We start from the raw sequence: 16,551 nt of genomic DNA, 5'->3' as shown, positions 1-16,551 counted from the left end.
TTTTCGAGGGAGAGAGAGAAACAAGATGTTTCATAAGTGATGGTGTGTGCTTCCTATTGCATCACATCAGGAAGCAATCTGGTAACAAATCTGGTTGTTACATGGGCTTATCTGAGTGACTGGGATCAAGCTGTGATAACCTCATGCATACACCTTCTGTATAGGAATGGATTTGATACCAGAACATCCCCCTACACAGTGCTGGAGAGTATTGATGACTTTGGCCTCTACCTTGGACTGTCTTACTTGATGACTTGCAGACTATCTTTATTCTGTTAGTATCTCATTTCATCAGATGGAGCTCAGTATATTTGCTAAAATAAGAGGTTCTTACCTACAAAAACAGTCCATCCTGTGCTTATCCCAAATCAACTTTATTGAATCTGGAGTATTAAAAATTTTTTATATGCTGGACTTCCCTGCTGGCTCTGTAGTTAAAAAAAATAAAAAAAGAAAGAAAGAAAGAAAGAAAAGAAGAGAATCCACCTGCCAATGCAGGAGACATAGGTTAAATCCCTGATCTGGGAAGATCCCACGTGCTGTGGAGCAACTAAGCCTGTGCACCACAACTACTGAGCCTGTTGCTCTAGAGCTTGGGAACCACAGATACTGAGCAGTGAGGCAACTGCTGAAGCCTGTGCTTTGCAACAAGAGAAGCCGCTGCAGTGAGAAGCATGCATGCTGCAATTAGAGTAGCCCCCTGCTCACTGCAACTACAGAAAAGCCCGCACAGCAACAAAGATCCAGAAGACCCAGCACAGCCAAATAAAATTATTTAAAAATTATTCATATATCCCTTCCACAGATGGCTTATTTTAGACCCCTTACATTGTTCCTTTATTGGTTTTTAAACTATGAAATAGTTCATGTGTATAAAAATATAATGGAGAGTAGGGGAGAGATGGATTGAGAGTTTGGGATTAGCAGGTGCCAAGTATTATACAGAGAATGGATGAAAAAGGTCTTACTTATAGCACAGGGAACTATATTCAGTATCCTGTGATAAACCATAATGGGAAAGAATATTAAAAAGAATGTATATGTCTCTATAGCTGAATAACTTTGCTATAAAGCAGAAATTAACACAACATTATAAATTGACTATACTTTAAAAAAGAATATAATGGATATATTAGATATAAAGAATAGTAAAATCATTAAATGTGTACCAACCACGTAAGAAGGGTTTCCCTGGTGGCTCAGCAGTAAAGAATCTGCCCGCAACGCAGGAGACATGGGTTTGATCCCTGGGTGGGGATAATCCCCTGGAGAAGGAAATAGCAACCCACTCCAGTATTTTTGCCTGGAAAATTCCATGGACAGAAGAGCCTGGAGGGCTACAGTCCATGGGGTCACAAAGAGTTGGACATGACTGAGCAACTGAGCATGTACCACATAAGAAATTATATTTTTTCTTCAACAGTTTTAAGTTGAAATAACTGGATTAACAGCAGAGTTTCAAATATATTACAGAGAATTCCCCCCATATCATTACCTGATTTCCTCTAATGTTAACATCTTACCATGGTACATTTCGGAAAAGGCGATGGCACCCCACTCCAGTACTCTTGCCTGGAAAATCCCATGGACAGAGGAGCCTGGTGGGCTACAGTCCATGGGGTCGTGAAGAGTCGGACACGACTGAGCGACTTCACTTTCGCTTTTCACTTTCATGCATTGGAGAAGGAAATGACAACCCACTCCAGTATTCTTGCCTGGAGAATCCCAGGGACGGGGAAGCCTGGTGGGCTGCCGTCTATGGGGTCGCACAGAGTCGGACACGACTGAAGCGACTTAGCAGCAGCAGCATGGTACATTTATTAAAACTAAGAAATTAGCATAGGTGCAGTTCTATTAACCAAACTAGTGACTCCACTCAAATTTTACTAGCTTTTTCACTTACACCCTTTTTCTTTCCTAGGATCCAATCCAGGATACCACATTGCAGTTAATCATTATGTCTCTTTAGTTTCCTTCAGTCTGTAAAAATTGCTTGATCTTTTCTTGTCTTTTATGATCTTGATGCTTTGGAAAAGTACTGGTCCAGTATTTTGTAAAATGGCCTTTAATTTGGGTTAGTCTGATATTTTTCTCATTATCCTGCTGTTATGCATGTGGAGGAAGAAAGCCATAGCAGTGACGTGCATTTCTCATTTCTCGTCACATCATACCAGGTGGTGCACAGAATATCAAGATAACTTATCACTAGTGATGTAAAATCTCAATCACTTGGTTAAAGAACTGTCTGCCAGGTTTCTGCACTATAAAATTACTAGTTCTTTCCTACATACTGCTCCTTAGAAGCAAGTTACTAAGTCTAGTTCACACTCAAGGTGAGGGGAAATTAAGTTCCACCTCCTAGGAGGAGAAATAACAAGGAAGTTGTGAACCTGTGATAGATTTCTTACTTGTTTCTTTTTTACCAGAAATATGAGTTTATTTAGGAGTGGCAGAGGAATGGTAATTAAGGACATGCAAACTATAGCAAACCAGAGACCAAGGAGAGGAATATTACTTTTCAAAAAAAAGGAAAGTTGGAAAAAGGCTGCTTTGTATGAAAGTCCACTGAAGGTGTTGACCTTAAAAATAAATAAAACAGCCAGTTATTTTACCAGAAGAATGGATTCATTCAGGAATAGCAGAGAATTGCAATTTGAGATAACTGCTATAGAACTACAGGCAATTCTGCCAGACTCCTTACATTTCAACTCCTCTTAATTGTATTATTACTACCAGTATTACCTATTACCTACACTATCCACCAACCACTTCCTTATTCTTCACCCAGGAGTTAATTATGAATTTGTTACTGCCTTCTTGAAAGCTACAGGTATTTGTACAGCAGTTTCCTAGACTTGTCTGATTATCATAATGCCCTGGGGTACTTGTTTAACAAGTTTCCCAGCCCCTCCTCCACAGTATGGTTCAGTTTGACTAGGATGTGGGCTTGGAAACGAGCTTTAAAGCGTCCCACGTGATTCTTATTATGAGACCAAGTTTGAGAAACATTGACTTACACCATTTCTCCCTTCTCCCTGTTTTGCAATAGCTAAACATCGACTCAAAACGTATTCTTTATGTTTATAGCTTCCTTGTTTATATAGTTTGTTTCCTCATTTCCCTTTTTCAAATTTAGGAAATTTGTATTTTCCCATCTTTCACAAAGTAAGGACATTTGAATGTAAATGACGAGAAATATTTCCAGTTGGGAAAGGGTAGGTGGTCTCCCCACTCTTTCCCTCTAGTTTTAGTCTCTTTTTCCCATTTTCCCTTTTGTTCTTGGAGCCTCTGTTGTTTTTGCAAAAAGGCCAGAAGTTTTTCTTTAGGAGTTTATCTCTGCTTATTTCTTCTAAGGCTCGGGTGTGGGGGGTGGGAGGGTGGGGAGGTAGAGGGGGTGGGCAATGCTCAGTAAGGATGCCATTCAATTTTGTTATCCTATTTCCACAATAATAACTTCAATAACTATCATTTATTGATCACATAATATGCCAGATGGCATATTTTATGTATTAGACTGAACTATATAAAAAACATTTTTGTAGGTCAAAAGGATTGAATGTTGGTGATTTAATATGTTTCAACCTAATACATTATCTTCTTTAATCCTCACAATAACCCTCAGGGTTGGTGATAGTAAACCCATTTTTACAGATGAGAAAACTGAAGATCAGAATAATTAGGTGACCTTCTGAAGTCACATATTTATAAATGGTAGAGCCAGGATTTGGATACAGGACTATCTGTTTCTGAAACCCATGTTTTTGAACACAATACTGCTTTAAAGAAAATGTTATAATGAAGATATGATAAAGCAGGCCCTGACACACTGTGTGTGGGAGTATAACTTAGTACAATTTGGCTGAAAGCCATTTGACACTGCACCATGAGCCTTAAGAATTTTCATCCCTTTGCACCGAGTAACTCCAGTTTAAAAACATTATCTTAAGATGGGGAAACAGTGGAAACAGTGTCAGACTTTATTTTGGGGGGCTCCAAAATCACTGCAGATGGTGACTGCAGCCATGAAATTAAAAGACATTTACTCCTTGGAAGAAAAGTTATGACCAACCTAGAGAGCATATTCAAAAGCAGAGACATTACTTTGCCAACTAAGGTCCGTCTAGTCAAGGCTATGGTTTTTCCTGTGGTCATGTATGGATGTGAGGGTTGGACTGTGAAGAAGGCTAAGCGCCGAAGAATTGAGGCTTTTGAACTGTGGTGTTGGAGAAGACTCTTGAGAGTCCCTTGGACTGCAAGGAGATCCAACCAGTCCATTCTGAAGGAGATCAGCCCTGGGATTTCTTTGGAAGGAATGATGCTAAAGCTGAAAGTCCAGTACTTTGGCCACCTCATGCGAAGAGTTGACTCATTGGAAAAGACTGTGATGCTGGGAGGGATTGGGGGCAGGAGGAGAAGGGGACGACCCAGGATGAGATGGCTGGATGGCATCACTGACTAGATGGACGTGAGTCTGAGTGAACTCCGGGAGTTGGTGATGGACAGGGAGGCCTGGCGTGCTATGATTCATGGGGTTGCAAAGAGTCGGACACGACTGACCAACTGAACTGAACTGAAGGAAATAATCAGAGATGAACACGAAGATTTATGTAAAAAATGCTCATCGAAGCATTCTATTTTTAATATTAAAAATTGGAGCATTCTATTTTTAATATTAAAAACTGGTAGCCTAGTGGTTAAGATTTTGGGCTTTTACTGCTGTGGCCTGGGTTCAGTCCCTGGTCGGGAAACCGAGATAAACTGAGATTTCACAAGCTGCACAGCATGGTAAAAAAAAAAGGAAAACATGAGTGTTCAACAATAAAGAATTAAATTAAGATACAGCCACAAGATGGACAGGGGAAGTGGGAAAATATTTGTGCTACAATGTCAAGTGAGACAAGCAGTATACAAAATTAAGTATGACCATTTTTTTTTTGTTGTTAAATAAGTATAGAAAGACTCTGGAAAGAAATACAAAAGAAATACAACTATATACTTTAATTTTTAAAAATCTTGTAATAAACTATAATGTAAAAGATCTGAGTATATATATATTCAGTTATATATATATATATATACACATATATATTGTTTTTATATATATTCAGTTATATGTATAACTGAATCACTTTGCTGTACACCAGAAACTAAAACAACATTGCCAACCAACTATACTTTGATTTTTAAAAATGATGTCTTTTGATGAACAGAAGTTTGTCTTTTAACAGTGTTAAATATATCAAACTTTTCTTCTATGGTTTGTGCTTCCTATGTTTTGTCTAAGAAATCCTTTCCAATACTAAGGTTATAGAAATGGTCTCTTATATTTTCTTGTAAAAAGTTGAAAATTTTGCCTTGCACATCTAAGTCCTTAATGCATCCAGAATTGCAGCTCTCTTTTCTGTTCTTTTGTCACATGTGCCTATTCCTGTGCCAATTTCAAAATCTCTTAATTATTGCTTTATAATGCATCTTGATATAGGAAAGGGAAAGTTTCAATTCCCTCACATTCCATTAGCCTACGTATGGCAGTTGAAATGATGGAAATGAGATCAGGGCCAAAGGCAGAACTCTGGGGAAAAGAGCCAATATTTAATGCGTGAGGAAAGGTAGGGGAGTCAGCAAGGTGATTGCAAGAGAACAGTGAGCAAATGTGTAAAAGAAGTCAAGTAAGAACTAAAAAGCACCCATTGAATTTGGCAATTAGAGTGCCAATTTGGAGTGGTACGAGTAGGAAGTACTAGATTTTCACTGACTCAAAGAATTATTGGACAGAAATATAATTTTAAAATATATATATACCACTTAAAATAACAAAAATAATAAGATGCCCAGGAATAATTTTAAATAAAAGGTTTCTAAGACCTTTATGAAGAAAATAATGAAATTTTACTAAAAGATATTAAAGACAAATAAATAGACACCAGATTCATGAAGAAGAAGATTCAATATTGTAAATGTGTAAAGATGTCCTAAATTGATTTATGGATTCCAATTTCCATCAAAATTCTATAAGGGTTTTTCGTAGAACTTGACAAAATAATTCTAAACTTTGTATGGAAGAGGAATAGACTGAAAATAGCCAAAAAGACAAAGAAGGTGAGGAAATCTGAACTTTCATATATCAAAATGCATTATAAAGCAATAATTAAGAGATTTTGAAATTGACACAGGAATCAGCAGTGTGACAATAGAACAGAAAAGAGAGCCTAGAAGATAGAAGTGGCATTGCAGATCAGCAGGGAAAGGATGGACTGTTCAATGAACAGCTTTGGAACAGTTGCTTATCTATATAGGAAAAAGAAAATGAAATGATATCACTACCTCATACCTCAAGCAAAAACAATTCTAGATGGATTAAGGACCTAGATGTACAAGGCAAAATTTTGCAACTTTTTACAAGAAAATATAAGAGAATATTTCTGTAACCTTGGTATGAGGAAGTATTTCTTAAACAAAACATAGGAAGCACAAACCATGAAAGAAAAGTTTGATATATTTAACATTGTTTTTTTTTTAAGACAAACTTCTGTTCATCAAAAGACATAATTTTTTTAAAAATCAAAGTATAGTTGGTTTATAATGTTTTAATTTCTGGTGTATAGCAAAGTGATTCAGTTTATATATAACTGAATATATCTATATAACTGAATATGTATATAACTGGATATATATATATATATATAACAATATATATGTATAAATGGATATATATGTACTTTTTTAGATTCTTTTCCATTATACTTTATTACAAGATATATAGCACAGTTCCCTGTGCTCTACAGTAGGACCTTGTTGTTTATCTATTTTATATACAGTAGTTTGTATCTGTTAATCCCAAAATCTTAACTTATTCTCGCCCCCCCTTTTCCCCTTTGGTAACCATATGTCTGTCAATCTGTTTCCGGTTTGTGAAAAAGTTCATTTGAAACTTTTTTTTTCAATTCCACATATATGTGGTATCATATGATATTTGTCTGACTTAGTACATAAAGTATAATAATCTCTAGGCCCATCCATGTTGCTGTGAATGGCATTATTTCATTCTTTTTTAATCACTGAGTAGTATTCCATTAGGTGTGTATATGTGTATACACACATACACACATACATATATATATATATGCTGCATCTTTATTCATTTATCTGTTGATGGAAATCTAGGTTGCTTCCATGTCTTGGCTATTGTAAATACTGCTGCTCTGAACATTGTGGTGCAGGTGTCTTTCCAAATTAGAGTTTTCTCCAGATATTTGCCCATGAGTATGATTGCTGGATCATATGGTAACTCTATTTTTAGTTTTTTAACAACAACTCATATTGTTTTCCATAGTGACTGCACCAATTTACATTCCCATCAACATTGTAAGAGGGTTCCTTTTTCTCCACACCCTCTCCAGAATTTTATTTGTAGACTTTTTGATGACGGCCACTCTGACAGGTGTGAGGTGATACCTCAAGGTAGTTTTGGTTTACATTTCTTAATAACTAGTGATGTTGAGCATCTTTTCATGTGCCTGTTGGAGAAATGTCATCTTTGAAGAAATGTCAATTTAGGTCTTCTGCCCATTTTTGGATTGAATTTTGTTGTTGTTGTTATTGAGTTATATGAGCTATTTGTATATTTTGAAAATTAAGCCCTTGTTGGTTGCATCATTTGCAGAATATTTTCTCCCATTCCATGAATTATCTTTTTATGTAGATGGTTTCCTTTGCTCTGCAAAAGCTTTTAAGTTTGATTAGGTCCCATTTGTGTATTTTTGCTTTTATTTCTATTGTCTTGGGAGACTGATCTAAGAAAACATTGATATGATTTATGTCAGAGAATATTTTGTCTATGGTCTCTTCGAGGAGTTTTATGGTGGCATGTTTTTTTTTTTGGCTGCACCCCACAGCATATGGGATCTTAGTTCCTCAACCAGGGATCAAACTCATGCCCCCTGCTTTGGAAGGCAGAGTCTTAATCACTGGACCACTGGGGAAGTCTGTGTCATGTCTTATATTTAAATTTCTAAGCCATTTTGAGTTTATTTTTGTGTATGGTGTGACAGAGTATTCTAACTTAATTGATAACTTCAAGGATAACTATTCTGAATATATATATATATATATATATATATATAAAGAATATATAAAATGTATATATATATAGGATGTATGAAATGTATATTTAACTACCATATATCAGTAAGAAAAAGACAAGCCACACAATAGAAAACTGACCAAAAGACATGAATAAGCATTTCACAGAAAAATAAGGAATGACAAACAATGAAAAGATGAACTAGTTCATCAGTAATCAGCGAAATGCAAAATTTAACCACAAAGAGATTCATTTTATACCCATCAGACTGACAAATATTTAAAAAGTCTGATACTATCACTGTAGTCAAGGAGGTTGTGCAATGAAAATCCTGCTAGCAGAAGGGTAAATTAATACAATCACTTTGGATATATTTTGACATTGAGTAAATCTGAAATGATCATGCTCTCTGACTCAGCAACTCTACTCCTGGCCATGAGCACTAGAAAAAGTCTTGTATTGAAGTTCTAGAAAGCATGTACAAGAGTTCAAGAGTGTTCATGGCAGCAGTGATCTTAATAGCAAAAAGCTGGAAACAGCTCAAATGTCCCTCAGCAGGACATTTGGCTTCATAAATTGCAGTATAATCATAAAATGGAAAACTACACATTGGTGAAAATGAATACCTACTACAGCTACAATATCAACATGGATAAATCCCACAAACACATCCTACAGAAAAGTCAGGTTCAAAAAAATTCATACAGAATGATTCCATGTATGTAAAACTCCAAACCATAGGTGAGAAAGCAATCAAGAAAAACAAAATTCCTGCAGGGCAGTTCTATCTTGCAGGGAAGGAGAAGAATGCAATGCAGAAGGGCATACAGAGGGCTTTAAAATCTCTGTCAATGTTCTGTTTCTCAAGCTGATTGGTGGGTTACATGGGTATTCATTTTATTATTCTTTAAATCACATACATATATGATTTTTATTATTCATATATATGATTTAAATAATTAAATCATATGAATATATATGTATATATTGTTTTGTATTTGTGATATGTTTCAAAAAATTTTAAGCTGGGACTTCCCTGGTAGTCCAGTGGCTAAGACTCTGCACTCCCAAAGCAGGAGGCTAGGTTTCCATCCCTGATCAGGGAACTAGATCCCACGTGCTGCTACTTAAAAAAAAAAAAAAGATCCCACATGCTGAAATAAAGATAACACTTGATGCTGTTTATTTCAATATTTATTTCCAGATTTCAGGGGCAACAAGTGCCCTCGGAGCAGGGACTTATCTGGCCGGTGGGGATGGGTGAGGGGATGGGACAACCAATACTTTTTTGTTGAGAGGGAAACTTAATGTCAAAAAAAGTTAAAAATAAACGCAGTAAAAGGTTTATTTGGGTAAATGGCCCCTAGTGGATTTTCCTCCAGAAGGGGGCAAGAAACAAGCGGGTAGATGTTCTTTTTGGACAGAAGCTAGAAGGCAGGAAACCCCGCCCGCACAGTGTCACTGAGCACCTCCAGCTGTATTAGTGCCATTGGAATAATAAACTAAACATGGTGGGAAAAAAAAAAAGATTGAAGATCTCATGTGCTGCAACTGAAATCTGGCACAGCCAAATAAATAAAAATACCTATTTAAAAAAAGTTTTAGGCTAAGAAATGATAATTGGAAGGCTGTGAAGGGAAGGAGAATAATAGTAATAACTAGAGGGAGAAATGGGATCATCATCAGATTTTTAAAAATACTTATAGCATGTTTATAGACTTTTTTCATTGATTCAACAAAAGTTTGTTGATACCATCTAGGCTGGGCCCTGGGGTATAGAGATACATTTATTCAATTATGTAGTTACTTCCTATTCTAAGAGCTGCTGCTGCTGCTAAGTTACTTCAGTCATGTGCGACCCCATAGACGGCAGCCCACCAGGCTCCCCGCATCCCTGGGATTCTCCAGGCAAGAACACTGGAGTGGTTTGCCATTTTCTTCTCCAATGCATGAAAGTGAAAAGTGAAAGTGAAATCACTCAGTCTAGAATCATTAATTCATTTATTCATTCAACAAATATTTATTGAGTGAATACTCTGCCAGGCTGTAATCTCAGTGCTGGGAATATAGCACAGAATAAAATAAAATCCCCTTTTTCCTGAAGGGAGAGAGACAGTAAACAAATACTCTTGGCCCTCCACATCTGCGGGTATTAAATCCACGGATTTAACCAACCATGGCTTGAAAATATTTGAGGGGAAAACTTTAGAGTTTCCAAAAGCAATACATGAACTTGGTACATGCTGGCAACTATTTACATAGCATTACATTGTACCAGGTATTACAAATGGGCTTCCCAGGTGGCTCAGCAGGTAAAGAATCTGCCTGCAATGCAGGAGCCAAAGGAGAGGTGGCCTCGATCCCTGGGTTGGGAAGATTCCCCTGGAGGAAGAAATGGCAACCCACTCCAGTATTCTTGCCTGGAGAATCCCATGGACAGAGGAACCTGGCAGGCTACAGTTCATAAGGGTTGCAAAGAGTCGGACATGACTGAAGTAACTGAGCACACACACAGGTATTACAAATCACCTAGAGATGACTTAAAATATATGGAGGGATGTGCATAGGTTATATGCAATTAAAAGACTCAGGCATCCAGGGATTTTGGTGTTGGGGAGGGTGTCCTGGAATCAATCCCCTCCCCCAGAATACCGAGGGATGACTGTATATGGAGGGTGGTGATAAGTACTATGAAAAAACTGAAGTCAGGTAAGGGTGTAGAGAGAGAGTGTGTGTGGAGGGGAGTGAGTTGCTATTTTAGACAGAGTGTTCAGGGAAGGCCTTTCTGAGAGGGTGATATTTGAGCAGAGAACTTAATGAACTGAAAAGATAAATCATGTGGATATCTGGGGGAAGATCATCCCAGGCAGAGAGAACAGCAAGTACAAGGACACTGAGATAGTTGAGGTGCTTGGCGTGTTAAAAGAACAGCAAGGAGCCCATCATGTCTGCTGTAGTGTAAACATGGGGAGAGAGAGGAAGGGGATGAAGTCAGAGAGGTTTCCAGGTGCCAGATTATGTAAGTTCATGTGGCATGGGAAGCTGTTAGAAGGTTTTAGGCATGGGGTGACATGATTTTTATTTTATTTTTTTAAAGGGATCTCTCAGGCTTTGGGCTTCCCTGATAGCTCAGTTGGTGAATCTGCCTGCAATGCAGGAGACCCCAGTTCAATTCCTAGGTTGGAAAGGAATCCTGGATTTCTGGAGAATGGAAAGGCTACCCACTCCAGTATTCTGGCCTGGAGAATTCCACGGACTGTATAGTCCATGGGGTTGCAAAGAGTCGAACCCGACTGAGCAACTTTCACTTTCACTTTAAGCTTTGTGGTAAATATTAGGGGACAATGGGAGAAGCAGGGAGACTAGTTAGTAGGCAGTTGTAGTAATCCAGGCAAGAGATGATGGTAGCTTGGATGAGGTTGGTAGTAATGGAGATGGTGAGAGAGGATTAGAGTGGGGTTGTGTTCTGAAGGTAGAACCAACAGGATTTGCTAATGGATTGGATGTGAGGTATGAAAGAAAGAAGTCAGGAGTGACTCCCAGGCCTAAGAGACTGGAAGGCTGGAGATCCTATTTAGTGAAATGGAGAACACTGAAGTAAAAGAAGGTTTGGAGAGGAAAATAGAGTTCCATTTTTGACATATTAGTCTTCTCTAGTGGCTCAGATGGTAAAGAGTCTGCCTGCAATGAGGGAGACCTGGGTTTGATCCCTGAGTCGGGAAGATCCACTAGAGAAGGGAATGGCTACCCATTCCAGTATCCTTGCCTGGAAAATCCCATGGATGGAGGAGCCTGCTAGGCCCCAATCCATGGGGTCAGACACAACTGAGCGACTAATACCCTTTGACATATTAGGTTGAGATGCCATTAATTTTTAAAGCTAACTTCTGTATTTATTTCTTTTTTTCATTAGGGAATAATTGCCTTACAGTGTTGTGTTGCTTTCTGCCATACAACAATGTGCTTTAGTCATAATTATTTATATATATATATATGTATCCCAGAGAAGGCAATGGCAACCCACTCCAGTACTCTTGCCTGGAAAATCCCATGGACGGAGGAGCCTGGTAGGCTGCAGTCCATGGGGTCACGAAGAGTCAGACATGACTGAGCGACTTCACTTTCACTTTTCACTTTCATGCATTGGAGAAGGAAATGGCAGCCCACTCCAGTGTTCTTGCCTGGAGAATCCCAGGGATGGGGGAGCCTGGTGGGCTGCCGTCTATGGGGTTGCACAGCATCAGATACGACTGAAGTGACTTAGCAGCAGCATGTATAGTCCCATCCCTCTTGAGCCTCCCTCCCCAGTGAGATGCCATTTAGACACCCAAGTGGAGATGATGAATAAGAAATTGGCTCTATGAGTCTGGGGTTGAGGGGAGTGGTTGGGGCTAGAGATATGCATCTGGGAATCATCACTATGTAGATGGTATTTAAAGCCATAGGGTTAGGAGAGATTGATGCCTGAGAATTGAATGCAGAGAAGAGAAGTGGTTAAAGGACTGAATCTTGAGGTCCTCTGATAATAGAGAGTCCAGGAAGATGCAGAGGATTCATTAAAGGAAGTCAAGAAGGAACAGACTGTGAAGTAAAAAGAAAACTAGGAGGTGGGAGTACAATTTCTAGAAGCCAAGTGAAAAGAATTTTAAAAAGGAAGTCATCTAGAGATTATTATAATACATAATGCAGGTCAGACAGAGAAAAATGAATATCATATGATATCACTTATATGTGGAATCTAAAAAAAAGATGCAAACAAACTTACTCACAAAACAGAAATAGACTCACGGACAGAGAAAGCAGATTTATAGTTACCAAAAGGGAAAGAGGGCAAGGGATAAATTAGGAGTTTGAGATTAGCAGATTCCTAACCACATACAATATATAAAATAGATAAACAACAAAGACGTACTGTCATGATCAACTATATAAAATGCTGCTCAGAGGTCCAGTAAGATGCTGTCTGAGAACTGAGGCAAAATGGATTTGAATAAATGAAGGTAACTGTATTATTGACAAGAACCGTTTCCATGCAGCAGTGGTAGTGAAAGCCTAGTTAAAGTTGGTTTAAGAGAGAATGGATGGTGAGAAGTGGCAACAGTGAGTAATAGACACTTGAGTTTTCCTATTAAGGGGAAGAGAGAAAGGAGATAATATCTCAAGGGGAATGTGAGGATCTAGAAGTCTTGTGTGTGTGCATGTGTGTGTGTGTTAGATGAGAGGTATACTTTTTAAAAAATTTTGGCTTCTCTGAGTCTTTGTTGCTATTCATGGGCGGCAAGCAGGGGCTACTCTCTAGTTGTAGTGTGCAGGCTTCTCGTGTTGACTTCTCTTGTGGCTGGAGTCCATGCTTCAGTAGTTGTGGTGCCCAGGCTTAGTTGCCCCCTGGCATGTGGAATCTTCCCAGACCAGGGATCAAGCCTATGTCCCCTGCAGTGGTGGGTGGATTCCTAACCACTGGCAAGTCTGTCAGGTATACTTTCTTTTTACACTTAATATATTGTGAATGTATCTCACTCTCTCTCTCTCTCTCCACACACATACACACCCCTCATTCTTTTTTTTAACTTCTTAATTTTAGGTAAGTATAGATTCACAGACAGTTGATAAAAAAAAAAAGTAATACAGAGATCCCAACACCCTTCACGCAGTTTCTCCCAGTGGTAACATGTTGCATAACTATGGTGTACTGCACAACCAGGAAACTGACATAGATCCATAAACCTTATCATAGTGCACCAGCTTTCCGTATGCTCATCTGGGCTTGTGTTTGTATGTGTGTTTAGTTCTATGCAATTTTATCACACGTGTTTTACAGTTACCAATCTGTTTTTATTTTATTGAAGTATACTTGATTTACAATGTTCTGTTCATGTCTGCTGTACAGCAAAGTGATTCAGATATACACATATATGTTCTTTTTTATATTCTTTTCCATTATGGTTTATTGCAGGGTACTGAATATAGTTCCCTGTGTTATACAGTAAGACTTGCTGTTTATCCATCCTGTATAAACTAGTTTGCATCTGCTAGTTTGGGATTAACAAATGTAAACCAATGCTTTCTTTTTTTAATTTATCTTTTAATTGGAGTATAATTGCTTAACAGTGTTGTGTTAGTTTCTGCTGTACAACAATGTGAATCACCCATAAGTATACATATATTCCCCTCCGTTCTGAGCCTTCCTCCCCACTCCCCCATCCAGCCCCTCTATGCCCTTGCAGAGCACAGGGCTGAGATCCCTGTGTTATACAGCAGTTTCCCACTAGCTGTTTTACATGTGGTAGTGTATATGTCAATGCTATTCTCTCAGTTTGTCCCACCCTCTCCTTACCCCACTCATGCATGTAGTTTTGTGCCACTACGACCACTGTCAAAATATAGAGCGGTTCCAGCTCAGGACGGCTCATGCTACCCTCCCCACCCCCTTTTTTTTTTTTGGCTGTGCTGGGTCTTCATTGCTTGAGGGCTTTCCTTTAGTTGTGGTAATCAGGGGCTACTCTATTGTTGCAGTGAGTTGGCTTCTCATTGCTGTGGCTTCTCTTGTTGCGGAGCAAGAACTCTAGGATGGTTGGACTTCAGTGGTTGCCACTCCTGGGCTATAGAGCACAGGCTCAGTAGTTGTGGCGCTCAGACTTAAGTTGCTCCGCTGCATGTGGGATCTTCCTAGATCAGGGATCGAACCTGTGTCTCCTCCATTGGCAGGCAGATTCTTTACCACTGAGCCACCAGGGAAGCCCTCATGCTACCCCATTATAGCCCCTGAGCATAGAACTTTAAGTTAGCAACATTTTTTTTTCTTTCAGTACTTTAAAGATGTTGCTCTGCTGAATTCTGGTTTACATCTAGTTTATATTTCTCACAAGAAACCTGTTGTCATTTTTATCTTTATTTCTCTGTACATATCTTTTTTCTCTGGCTGCTTTTAAGATTTTTTCTTTATCACCAGTTGTAAACAATGTGATTATGATGTGCTGTGCTGTGTGTGTGTGTATTTTATTTTATTTTATTTTTTTTTTTTACATGTGTTGGGTACTTGTTCAAGGAAAGGCCACGTATTTTGTGTCTCCTGTCACAATGAACCCAGATTCCTGTTGGGTGTGTTGTAAACAGTAAGCCATTTCTTCAGGGCCCCTGCTCTGAGCACACCACACGTGTGTGTGTATTTTAAATCATGGTAAATATACATAAAATTTGCTGTTTTAACCATTTTAAATGTATAGTTGACTAGCATTAACTACATTCACAATGTTTTGCTTCCATCACTACTATTTCTGATACCCTTTATCACCCAAACAGAAACTTTGTACCCAGTCAGCAATAACTCCCTATTTCCTCTTGTCCCTAGCCCCTAGTTACCGCTATTCTACTTTTTGACTCTATGAATTTAACTACTCTAAGTATTTCATATGAATGGAATCATACAGTATTTTTCCAGTTTTGACTGGCTTCTCACTTGGCATAATGTCTTTAAGATTCATCCATGTTGTAGCATGTATCAGAACTTCATTCTTTTTTTGTGGTTGAAAAATATTCCATTGTATGTATATATCACATATTACTTACTAACCATTCTTCTGTTGATGGACACTTGGTTTGTTTCCACCTTTTGGCTATTGTGAATAATGCTGTGAATAATACTTGTGTACAAGTATCTATTTCAGTCCCTGTTTCCAATTCATTTGAGTGTATACCTAGGTATGGAATTTCTGGATCATATGGTAATTCTATGTTTAACTTTTCGAGGAACTGCCAAACTGTTTTCCATAGCAGCTGGACAATTTTGCATTCCCACCAGCAATGCATGAGGGTTCTAATTTCTCCACATTTTCAACCATGCTTGTTAGTTTCATATATATAAATAAATATATAAATTTATATATATATAATAGCCTTCCAAGTGGACGTGAAGTAGTATCTCATTGTTATTTGGATTTTCATTTCTCTTGTGGGTAGTACTGTTGAGCAAAATCTCATGTGCTTGTTGGCCATTTATAAATCTTCTTTAGAGAAATGCCTATTTGAGTCCTTTATCAATTTTTGAATTTGCTGTTGTTGTTGTTGGCTTCTAAGGGTTTTATATTTTAGGTATTTGATCCATTTTGAGTTACTTTTTGTATACGGTGTAAGGTAAGGGTCTAATGTCATTCTTTTGTATGTGAATAACCAGTTGTTCCATCAAACTTCAGCTGAGGATGGGGAACAGGGGAGTGGCCACCCCTGAAGTCATCTTCCCAGGGAAGAACCAGCTCTGGGAGAAAACTAACACTATTTCTTAATGAGACTGTCCTTTCCCAATAAATGGTCTTGGCATCCTTGTCAAAAATCAACTGATGTGAGGGGTTTGGGGGGGCTCTCTACTCTGTTCCATTGGTCTATGTCTATCCTTACACAGCAATGTTTTGATTGCTGTATAGCTTTGTAGTGAATTTTGAAACCAGGAAGTGTGAGACCTCCAGGTTTGTTAA

General features: G+C 38.3%; 1 non-coding gene across 1 annotated transcript; it reads right to left on the bottom strand.

Annotated features, from left to right (window-relative positions):
- Window positions 1-15,106: 15,106 nt before the first annotated feature.
- LOC138072096 (small nucleolar RNA SNORA11) lies at window positions 15,107-15,235 on the bottom strand. The gene has a single exon (XR_011144246.1). It is a non-coding gene; the product is annotated as a small nucleolar RNA SNORA11 (small nucleolar RNA).
- Window positions 15,236-16,551: the final 1,316 nt, after the last annotated feature.

The sequence above is a fragment of the Capricornis sumatraensis genome, chromosome X, assembly GCF_032405125.1.
Source record: "Capricornis sumatraensis isolate serow.1 chromosome X, serow.2, whole genome shotgun sequence".
NCBI lineage: Eukaryota > Metazoa > Chordata > Mammalia > Artiodactyla > Bovidae > Capricornis > Capricornis sumatraensis.
Note: the sequence above shows the minus strand (reverse complement) of the source record. Positions and strands in the feature narration are given on the sequence as shown.